The sequence below is a fragment of the Hypanus sabinus genome, chromosome 4, assembly GCF_030144855.1.
Source record: "Hypanus sabinus isolate sHypSab1 chromosome 4, sHypSab1.hap1, whole genome shotgun sequence".
Taxonomy (NCBI): Eukaryota; Metazoa; Chordata; class Chondrichthyes; order Myliobatiformes; family Dasyatidae; genus Hypanus; species Hypanus sabinus.
This window is the reverse complement of record NC_082709.1, coordinates 186,012,523-186,024,647: the sequence shown is the minus strand read 5'-3', so window position 1 is coordinate 186,024,647 and position 12,125 is coordinate 186,012,523. Positions and strand designations below refer to the sequence as shown.

Here is a 12,125-nt window from a genome sequence, read left to right as displayed (position 1 = left end):
AAAGACCCTATCTCTTCTGCCTTCACCACTGTTGCCGGCAGCCCATTCCACACACTCACCACTTTCTGTATAAAAAACTTACCCCTGATATCTCTTCTGTACCTACTCCCAAGCACCTTAAAACTATGCCCTCTTGTGCTAGCCAATTTAGCCCTGGGGAAAAGCCTCTGACTATTCACACGATCAATGCCTCTCATTATTTTGTATATCTCTATCAAGTCACCTCTCATTCTCTGACACTCCAAGGAGAAAAGGCCAAGTTCACTCAACCTATTCTCATAAGGCATACTCCCCAATCCAGGCAACATCCTTGTAAATCTCCTTTCTATGGTTTCCACATCCTTCCTGTAGTGAGGCAACCAGAATTGAGCACTGGTTTGACCTGCCCTAAGATCAATCTAATCCCTCCCATCCTGCACAGCCCTCCATTTCTCTATCATCCATGTGCCTATGTAAGAGTTTCTTAAATGCCCCTAATATATCTGCCTCTACCACCATGCTGGCAGCGTGTTCCATGCGCTCACCAATCTCTGTGTAAAAAACCTTCCTCTGACGTTCATGCATTTGTTATGTGCTGTGTTGTATGATGTGGGCAATCATGATCTTTCCATGACCATGATCGTACTTGCCAAATTTTTCTACGGAAGCGGTTTGCCCTTTCTTTCTTCTGGGCAGTGTCTTTACAAGACGGGTGACCCCAGCCATTATCAACACTCTTCAGAGATTGTCTGTCTGGTGTCAGTGGTCACATAACCGGGACTTGTGATATGCACCAGCTGCTCATACAACCATTCACCACCTGCTCCCATGGCTTCACATGACCCTGATCAGGGGATCTAAGTAGGTGCTACACCTTGCCCAAGGGTGACCTGCAGGCTAGCAGAGGGAAGTAGTGCTTTACTCCTTCTTTGGTGGAGACGCATCTCTATTTAGCCAACCAATACATCTGACATCTTCCGTACAATTTCCTCCAATCACCTCAAAATTATGTCCATTTTTATTAGCCATTTGCACCCTGGGAAAAACTCTCCTTCCCCTACCTTTTTATTATAGATTCTGCCCCCTTTCTTTCCAGTCCTGATGAAGGGTTTTGGCTTCATTATTTCTTTCCATAGATGCTGCCTGACCTACTCAGTTCCTTCAGTGTTTTGTGTGTGTGTGTGTTGTTCAATATTTACAGCATCTGCAGTTTCTTGTTTTTCAGTTATACACCTGTGTATTTTTCTATCGATGTTCATCTATCATCGACCACTGTACTTTAGCTTTCCGTGATTCTGTTCATTGTACCTACAGTACTGTGCAAAAGTCTTAGGCACATATCTATAGCTAGGGTCCCTAAGACCTTTGCACAGTATTGCGTTTGTCAACGTGGACCAGAGGGAGTCTGTAAATCTGGTGGGGGCTAAGGATGTTGAGATGGCAAGGGTGGAGTACTGTGGGAAGGGTGTGGGAAAGGTGACAGAGAAGGGGTGCTAGGGGCACGGATGGAAGTGGCGCGAGTGCAGACACATTCAGCCCTGAGACACCCTGAGAAGGTAATTTGTTTCAAAAGAATGTCTCTCTGGTGCTTCCCGCTCCCTCCCCTCTCCTTCCCCCTTTCCCCAACCATGATTCCCCTCACCCTGCCCCTCCACAATACAGACCCATATCAGAATCAGGTTTATCATCACTCACATGTTATGAATTTTTTTTCACAGCATCTGTGTAGCACAATACAAAAAATTACAACAGTACTGTGCAAAAGTTTCAGGCACCCTAGTAATAGCTATATATATATATATATATATATATATATATATAAGACCTGCACAATTCTGTATTACCTAATTATCACCTCTTTATCCATCTTCTTTCCATTGATTTATGTCCATTTGTTTTTAATTTCTCTCTCTCTCTCCCTCTTCCTCTCCCCCTCTCTCTCGCTCTCCCCATTTCATCATGACAATGTCAGTCTTGATTTAACGATTCAGACTTTTGTGCATTCAATCCTCGGACTGGAATTGGAGAATCAATGTGTGCTGACCAGTTGCCACACTGACATGTGCATAAGTCGTTGCCACAAGGCATTACATTTTGAAAGTTTCACTGATACCATTTGAAAAATTCAAAGTACGTTCATTATCAAAGTATGTCTACAGAATACAACTCTGAGATCTCCCACAAGCAGCCACAAAACAAAGAAACATCATAGAAGACATTCAAAGGAACGTCAAACACAAATGGCAGAAAGTCAGCGGAGAACGCATAGAATGACACACATCAAACCAGGGGTCCAGTAGTATTCATTTTAGTTCAGTTTAGTCCAGTTCAGCGCTGTGCCACTAGCCCACTACAGGGAACAGAGCCATTCTTCATTGCAGAGCCCCATTCGCTTCAATGACCCCGGTAAACCATTCAGAAACAGCAAAAACAAAGAGTGACTAGAGTTCAGAAACACATGCAACAAGAACCTCAAATATGTCCAAAGATGAGTCCACATCCATGAGCCTCTCTGATCAATCCTTGCAATGTGGAATCCAAGCCTTTCCTCCTGCAGCAGCGAGTGAGAGGCAGAGGAAGACCGGAGGAACACAGGCATACGGTGCCGAGCATCGAGCTGTCCTTCAGCCTTGCTCAGTGCCTCAGCTGGAGAGAAGCAATGGAGTCAATCGTGGGCTTGCTCCCTGTCTCTAGGCTTCCAGGCACTTTGCTCCAAATCTCACCGAATTCCCTTGGAGACAGCAAGGTGGAAGATCGCTCAATCACCCTGAAAACCCTCTGTAAAAATGTAACTGACAGGTCCCAATCACTCACAGCTTAGGAGCAGAGTCATGGTTGGAAGACGAAGAGGTAAAAGAAGTAGCTTTGTGAACTGGCAACAGCACATCACCATTGGTCGCTTTTTTTTACAGGACCATCTTTAGCCTCCTAGAACAGCATAAATTTAAACAAGAGGGATTCTGCAGATGCTGGAAAACCAGAGGAACACACACAAAATGCTGCAGGAACTCAGCAGCTGTGACAAAGGTTCTCAGCCAGAAACATTGACAGTTGATTCCTTTCCATAGCTGCTGCTGAGTTACTCCAGCATTTTGTGTGTGTTGCTCTGTTAAATCTTATGCCATTATATTTTATAGGATGAATATTGGCTCTTTATTCAATGATTAGGGGCATGGAAAGCGTTCAAACATTCTTACCATCAATACACTATTCAAATTCTCTCAGATTCCCAAAATTTCGGTAGTACAGCAGAAGTTTATTCCATATCTAACTGACCTAGAAGTGTGTGATGGGACAGTTTAGAGCAGGGGTTCCCAGTCTGGGGTCCACAGATCCCTTGCTTAATGGTATTGGTCCATGGCATAAAAAGAGTATTGAATCCCTGATGTAGAGGGAGGTTCTCTCTGTGTCTGGTGGTCCTCGTCCTGAGAGTATATAATGGAACAGTGTAGATAGAGCTTCACTCTGTATCTAACTGTCCTTGCCCTGGGAGTGTGTGATGGGACAGTGTAGAGGGAGTTTCACTCTGTATCTAACTGTCCCTGCCCTGGGAGTGTGTTATGGGACAGTGTAGAGGGAGCTTCAATCTGTATCTGACTGTCCCTGCCCTGGGAGTGTGTGATGGAACAGTGTGGAGGGAACTTCACTCTGTATCTGACTGTCCCCGCCCTGGGAGTTTGTGGTGGGACAGTGTAGAGGGAGCTTCACTCTGTATCTGACTGTCCCTGCCCTGGGAGTGTGTGATGGGACAGTATAGAGGGAGCTTCACTCTGTATCTAACTGTCCCTGCCCCGGGAGTGTGTGATGGGACAGTGTAGAGGGAGCTTCACTCTGTATCTAACTGTTCCTGCCCCGGGAGTGTGTTATGGGACAGTGTAGAGGGAGCTTCACTCTGTATCTGACTGTCCCTGCCCTGGGAGTGTGTGATGGGAGGGTGTAGAGGGAGCTTCAATCTGTATCTGACTGTCCCTGCCCTGGGAGTGTGTGATGGGACAGTGTAGAGGGAGCTTCACTCTGTATCTAACTATCCCTGCCCTGGGAGTGTGTGATGGGACAGTATAGAGGGAGCTTCACTCTGTATCTGACTGTCCTTGTCCTGGGAGTGTGTAATGGAACAGTGTAGAGGGAGCTTCACTCAGTATCTAATCTGTGCTGTCTGATCTTCAGATGTGCTTCTTGAGCATTGAAATGGAAACATTTTTTCTGCTTTTCTGAGATGCCTTTATGGAGAGAAGTTTACTGATGACTAAATCCAATTGACATTTTATCCAGTCCAACATCTTCCACAGATGTACTCTATAATTCTCCCCTTTAAAACTATCCTTAGATCTTTTCCTGTTGGGTTTGCAAGGTTCACAGTTTCACAGACTTCAAACAAGAATCATCCTCTTGTTAAGGAAGACATAGAGACCCTGTTTTAGCTCATAAAGATGTTAATACAGCAATTAGCTAAGTCATAATGGTCGATGTGCTCACTCCCCGTTGGTTTAAGGATCCCGGAGTACACGTTGAAGGACCAGGAGTTATCTGACACAAATAAGCCTATGGAAAATTTGACGAGCGATCATAAACTAATCTTTACATCAAAAGTGTAATCAAGTCTCAGGAAGACACTATATTATCTTGGAATTTTGCCTCTCAGGTATAGGCTGAAGGAAATGTTTAATATCCAAATTAAAATCCCCCTATTGAGACTGGAACTAATTTCAATGATAACGTGCATGCTTTGATTAGAGATAACCGCTTAAAGATCTAATGAGCTTTCCCGGCCACTCTGTCTTGTAGAGCTGATGTGAGCAAGCAGGGTTAGGAAGCCATGAATGATCTCCTTTGTGGTTCTCAAGACACTCCAGTGCACAATACCACACCAGTTGGTCAATGTGTCTATTTATTTATTTATAATTTATTTAGGGATACAGCACACAATAGACCCTTCTGGCCCAGCAACTCACCTATTTAACCCGGCCTAATCACAGAACGAGTTACAATGACCAATTAACCAACTAACTGGTATGTCTTTGGACTGTGGGAGGAAACCGGAGCACCTGGAGGAAACCCACGTGGTCACAGGGAGAATGTACAAACTCCTTATTGATGTTGTCGGAACTGAACTCTGAACACCAGAATGCCCCATGCTGTAATAGCATCTTATTAATCATGATTCTACCACGGTACCGTGGGTTGAATGAGTGATCATGGTAGGGCTGGCTGAGTTTCCAACCTTCTGCAGCTTTTTCTGATTCTAAGCATTGACCCCTCCATACCAGACGATGATGCAACCAGTCAGAAATATCTCCACAGTACATCTCTGGATATTTGTTAGAGTCTTTGGCGGCACACCAAATCTCCTCAAACCACTGATGAAATATAGCCACTAGCATGCCTTCTTTGAAATTTTAGCAATATGTTATGTCTAAGATATTTCCTCAGAGATATTGACACTCAGGAACTTGAAGCTGCTTACCCTTTCGACTACTGTCCCCTCAAACAGGACTGGCGTGAGTTCTCCCAACCTCCCCTTCCTGAAGTCTACAATTAATTCCTTGGTCTCATAGACAATGAGTGCAAGGTTATTGTTGTGATACCAAGGTTTCCTAAATCTGTTCATCTTGTCTATTATTCTGACAGAAATATACAAACTCTGTACTCTCAAAATTTGGCTTTTCAAGGCCTCCTGCTTACCAAACACACCTTTGCCAGAAAAAAACCTGTCCTAATCTACACTTGCCAGATCCTTTTAGATAACATCAAAATTGGCCTTTCTGTCAATTTAGAATCTCAGCCCAGGCATCAGACCTATCCTTTTCCACAATTATCTTAAAATGAATGGCATCATGATCAATAGATGCAAAGTGTTCGCCTGCATACACTTCTGTCACCAGCCCTACCTCGTTCCTAAATCCAGTGCCTTGTAAAACTCTTTGTTCACACAAATGAGTATTACGAACAGGAATTTTGATCAATTCAACTGAGAATGTTTTTCACAGTCAAGCCAAAAAAAAGGGAAAATTGTAAAGCATGAAAAATTAAAAATTTAGAAACTGTAATGTCAGCAGTTCAAAAATATTCATTCTGGCCTTTGACAAGGTTCTGCATGGAAGGTTAGTTAGGAAGGTTCAATCGTTAGGTATTAATATTGAAGTAGTAAAATGGATTCAACAGTGGCTGGATGGGAGATGCCAGAGAGTAGTGGTGGATAACTGCTTGTCAGGTTGGAGGCTGGTGACTAGTAGAGTGCCTCAGGGATCTGTACTGGGTCCAATGTTGTTTGTCATATACATTAATGATCTGGATGATGGGGTGGTAAATTGGATTAGTAAGTATGCAGATGATACTAAGATAGTGGTGTTGTGGATAATGAAGTAGGTTTTCAAAGCTTGCAGAGAGATTTAGGCCAGTTAGAAGAGTGGGCTGAATGATGGCAGATGGAGTTTAATGCTGATAAATGTGAGGTGCTACTTTTTGGTAGGAATAATCCAAATAGGACATGCATCGTAAATGGTAGGGCATTGAAGAATGCAGTAGAACAGAGTGATCTAGGAATAATGGTGCATAGTTCCCTGAAGATGGAATCTCATGTGGATAGGGTGATGAAGAAAGCTTTTCGTATGCTGGCCTTTATAAAATTGTACAAGGCATTGGTAAGGCCCAATTTGGAGTATTGTGTACAGTTCTGATCACCAAATTATAGGAAAGATATCAACAAAATAGAGAGAGTACAGAGAAGATTTACTAGAATGTTACCTGGGTTTCAGCACCTCAGTTACAGAGAAAGGCTGAACAAGTTAGGTCTTTATTCTTTGGAGCGTAGAAGGTTAAGGGGGGACTCGATAGATGTATTTAATATAATGAGGGGATAGATCGAGTTGATGTGGATAGGCTTTTTCCATTGAGAGTAGGGGAGATTCAAACACGAGGACATGAGTTGAGAGTTGGGGGCAAAAGTTTAGAGGTAACACAAGGGGGAATTTCTTTACTCAGAGAGTGGTAGCTGCGTGGAACGAGCATCCAGTAGAAGTGGTAGAGGCAGGTTCGGTATTGTCATTTAAAGTAAAATTGGATAGGTATATGGACAGGAAAGGAATGGAGGGTTATGGGCTGAGTGTGGGCCACTGGGACTAGGTGATTGTAAGCATCGGCATGGACTAGAAGGGCCAAGATGGCCTGTTTCTGTGCTGTAATTGTTATATGGTTATATGTTATTCCCCCTTTCTCAGTACTTAGTTGAACTACCTCTTGCAGTTATAGCTTCACACAATATGATGGAGCAAGGTTTGTCCATTCCTCTTTGCAAAGTTGCTCAAGCTGTGCCAGGTCAGTTGGGGATTGGGGAGAGGTGGTGGGCAGTAAACTTGAGGTCTTGCCAGAGATGTTAATTGGGGTTAATGTCAGGACTCTGACTGGGCCACTCACGGACAGCAATTTTCTTCATTTGAAACCACTTCATGATTGCTCTTGCTGTGTGCTTTGGGTCATTGTCCTGCTGAAAGACAAATTTCTTCCCCAGTTTAAGCTTTCTGGCAGAGGCTAGCAGGTTTTTATCCAGGATCTCTGTATTTAGCAACATTCATCTTCCAAGAAATCCTGACCAGATTTCCAGTCCCTGCTGCTGAAAAAGCATCCTTGTAGCATGATGCTGCCTCCACCATACTTTACACGAGGGATGATTACCTGGCTGATACACAGTATTGGATTTACGCCACACATACCCGTTAGTGTTGAGGTCAAAAAGTTTTTCTTTAGTGTCATCTATTCACAAGATCTTTACAATGTCTTCTAAGCAACTCTTTGCAAATCTTTATGGGCAAGGATATGCTTTCTTTTTTGCCAGGGCTTCTTCCTTGCCACTCTTCCACAAATACACTTCTTGTGCAAGGCCTCAGAATACATGGAGCCATGAACTTCATCTCAAGTTGCAGCCACTGACTTCTGCAGTTCACTCAGAGTGACTGTTGCCATCACAGTAGCCTCCCTTGCAAGTGCCATTCTTCTTCAATGACTAAGGGGCAGCCTGACCTAGCCAGTGTGGCTGGTGGTTTCATTTATTTTCCACTTTTTCATGATGGACTGCACTGAACTTCATGGTATGTTCAGTGCTTTTGAGATGGTCTTGTACCTTTCCCAAGATCTGTCTGTCTTCATTATTGATTTGCCTCTGATTTGCCTTGAGTCTTCATTTTGGTTTGGTTTGTTAAAAATCTACTATTGGACTTCACAGAAAGAGAGAGAGAGAGAGAGAGAGAGATTGGGTACTTATTCTTATGAATTCATTGAGAAAAGGATTTCTACATCAACAAATTGGGTATTGGTAAGGTAGTACTTGCATATTCCACCTGAAGAAAGTTGGTGTAGTAATTACAAAGGAGATGAATACTTCTTCAGCCTCACAATTTTGGTTTTTAATTTTTAGTAAATTGTTGACAGGTTCTGTAATTTTTTTCATTTCACATGATCCACAATGTTTTGTAGAACACAAAAAACTCTACTTCAATATATTTTAAATTTAGAAAATGAGACAGTAAAATATAAAAATAGTTGTGGGGGCTGATACTTTTTCAGGGCACTTTAGAAGTATTACACTATCTAGTTGGGACCTCTCTATATTGATTAAGAAAACTTCCCTGAAAACATTTGACAAATCTATCCTATTCAGCCCTTTTACAGTATGGGAATACCAGTCAATATGTGAAAAGGTAAAATCACCTACTATCACAACCAATGTTCATGCAACAGTCTGCGATCCCTCTACAAATTTGCTCCTTTAAATCCCTCTGACTATTGGGTGGTCTATAATATAACCTTATTAATGTGGTCATACCTTTCTTGTTGCTCAGAAGGTGAGCTCTTCAGTCTGTCCTGTCTGTGGACTGCTGTGTAATTTTCCCTAATTAGTATTGTACCTCCCCTTTAATCCCTCCTGCTCTGTCATGTCTAAATTAATGGAACCCCAGAATACTGAGCTACCAGTCCAGCCCCTCCTGCAACCAAGTCTCACTAGTGGCTAAAGTGTCATAATTCCATGTGCTGATCCAGGCGCTAAGCTCATCCACCTTTCCTACAATGCTCCTTGCATTGAAATATACACAGCTCAGAGCAGTAGTTCCTTCATGCACAACCCTTTAATTCCAGTCTTTGTATGTAGACTGAACAACTTCCTTTCCCACAACCAATCCACCATCTGCCCTGGCGCTTTCATTCCCATCCCTTCGCAACTCTCGTTTCATCTCCTTGTGCAGCATGAGCAAACCTTCACATGTATATTATTCCCCCTCCAGTTCAGGAGCAAATCATCCCATTTGCACAGGTCCCAGTTTCCCTGGAAGACAGTGTTCTCCCTTCGGCACCATCTCTTTATTGAAGTCCTCCATTAGTCAGGGTCATCCATGGATGTTGTGTCCCTATGTGATTCACAAGCCAGGGCAGAATAGTATGGAGAGCAAGTTGTTGCCCATGTAGCAGGCTCTTCCACAGGAATGGCAGAGACTGTCTCCTTGGCCACGTGTTGAACTGCATGACCTTCCTATTTCTGGCCTCGCTAGCACCAAGTGCAAGTGCAAGTTCCTAACCCACCCCCTCGGAGCTGAATTTTTTTTCTCTGCCTTTCGCCATCTGGTCCAGTAAGAAGGAGTGAAAATTGAAAAGCCAGAACTCAGCTTTGAAACCAGAGCCATGCACTGCTTGAGAAAGGAACACGCAGCTCAAAGGAGCGATCACACACTAGCCTCTGTGTCACGGCCTGGTGTGTCAGGCAGTGATCCATCTGAAGTTTGATATGTATTTTTTCAAACTGGGTAACCCATATCATATTAGGTTTTTTTGTTGAATTAAAATTCCCCAAAGCAATTGCACCACACATTATCTGTCACAGTGTACCAGGCAGTAGTCATTTCATGGTGCTTGGGTTTCAGCTTCATTTCTGTCTTGTGTTCTGCCGTATTAAATCCTTTTCTCCCTCTCCTTCTCTTAAAAACATCCATAATTAAGTGTGGCTGGATTTCTGAAAATGCACAGGCTCCCTTTCTATTCAGTTTGTTGCTTCTCAGTTTTTCAGTCATTTGGTTTCATGACTGGCCCCTCAATGTATAACCCTTGAAATGTGACCTTCCCAGTGGATTTAGCCTCAGTTTTCTCTCACCTCAGCCTCCTGCCCCTCATCTTACTATCCCCTAACACCCTGCACCTATCCCCACAATCTGTTAGCAAAGGGGGCATCTTGTTCATTCCCCTGCATCCAGGAATAAAGCATTTCTCATTCTTTGTTAGAAGGATTTAGATTGATTTGTCACAAGCACATTGAAACATCCATCGAAATATGTCATTTGCATTAACAACCAACACACTCGAGGTTGCGCTGGGGTAGCCCGCAATTGTTGCCACGCATTCCAGCACTAACGTAATTCCCACAATGCTCAACAGAACAACACAGAACACAACAAGCAACAGAACATCGTCAACAAATCAAACCCATTTCCTCCCTCCCACCTCCAGGACAGGCCTCCGAGCCCCTAGTCTCCAGGCGTTGGCCTCCAGTCTTCTGATCAACCTTTGGGCTTTGATCTTCAATATCAATCTCCAGACTAATCTCAAACTCCAGGCATACTGACTCATCACCCATTGTGCCTCTTGTTTGCACGGGCATCTGGTCCCAGGATCCCCTGACCTGGGGACAGCCCAACATCCACAATATCCTTCATCACCCATCCATGTTTTTGACCTTCAAGCGCAGAGTGGATTCCTGGACTTCTGATTGTCCTCTGTTCCACATCAACATTATTGGCCTTTGAGACTGAAGCGTGGAGCATCCCTGCCCCAAGCCTCACATTCTGTTGGGAAAGTGGATAAATCTTTCTTTCTGCTACATCCAGGAATAATGTTTTATAATAATAACAATAGTAAAAGTAATAATAGGGATCCCATAGCAGTTTAACTCAATTTGATGACTTACATAGACACAATCAACTGGCAAACATTATTCACCAAAATCCTGCTTTAAAATACAAACTCATAAATGAAATCACACCTTACAACAAATACAAGCCTGATCCAGTTTTAGAGCCAAAGTCTCACAACTTATATTACAACTGATCAGTTATTGACAGGACAATCAATAATAGCGATCTGAATGTAATAACACAGGATAGGCAAGCAAGAACAACTTACTTAACAGATATCGCCATTCCAAACACACAACATACAGAAATCAATATGTGAAAAACAACTGAAATACACTGAATTAAAAGAGGAAATTGAAAGACCATGGAACATTGTCTCAGTAGAAATATCTACAACTGGTGCAGAGTCCGAATCAGGTTTAATATCACCGGCATATATTGTGAATTTTCTCAACTTTATGCCAGCTGTTCAATTCAATATATAATATATTGAAAAAAATAAATTCATTACAGTAAGTAAATAAGACTATAAGACATAGGAGCAGAATTAGGCCATTCAGCCCATCAAGTCTGCTCCACTGTTCCATCATGGCAGATCCCGGAACTCACTCAACTCCATACACCTGCCTTCTTACCATATCGTTTGATGCCCTGACCAACCAGGAAACTATCAATTTTTGCTTTAAGTACACCCAAAGTCTCAGCCTCCACCACAGTCTATGGCAGAACATTCCACAGATTCACTTCTCTCTGGCTGAAGAAATTTCTTCATACCTCTGTTCTAAAAGGTCGCCCCTCAAATTTGACGCTGTGCCTTCCAGTTCTGAACACCCTGACCACAGGAAACATCCTCTCCACATCCACTTTATTTAGTCCTTTCAATATTTGGTAAATTTCAGTGAGATTTCCCCACATTCTTCTAAATTCCAGTGAGTACAGGCCAGGCCCAAAGCTGCCAAATGCTCCTCATATGTTAACCCCTTTATTCCCAGAATCATCCTCGTGAAACTCCTCTGGACTCTCTCCAACAATGACACATCCTTTCTGGGATATGGGGCCCAAAACTGTTGACAATATTCCAAGTGCGGCCTGACTAGTGTCATATAAAGTATTATCTCCTTGCTTTTATATTCTATTCCTCTCGAAATAAATACCAACATTGCATTTGGCTTCATGACTACAGACTCAACCTGTAAATTAATCCTCTGGGTGTCTTAGACAATGACTCCCAAGTCCCTTTACATCTCTGATGGT

The 12,125-nt window shown here is 42.9% G+C and overlaps 1 protein-coding gene across 5 annotated transcripts in view; it reads left to right on the top strand.

Annotated features, from left to right (window-relative positions):
- robo2 (roundabout, axon guidance receptor, homolog 2 (Drosophila)) overlaps nt 1-12,125 on the top strand; it is a 596,210-nt gene that overhangs the window by 537,950 nt on the left and 46,135 nt on the right. The window lies entirely within an intron of this gene.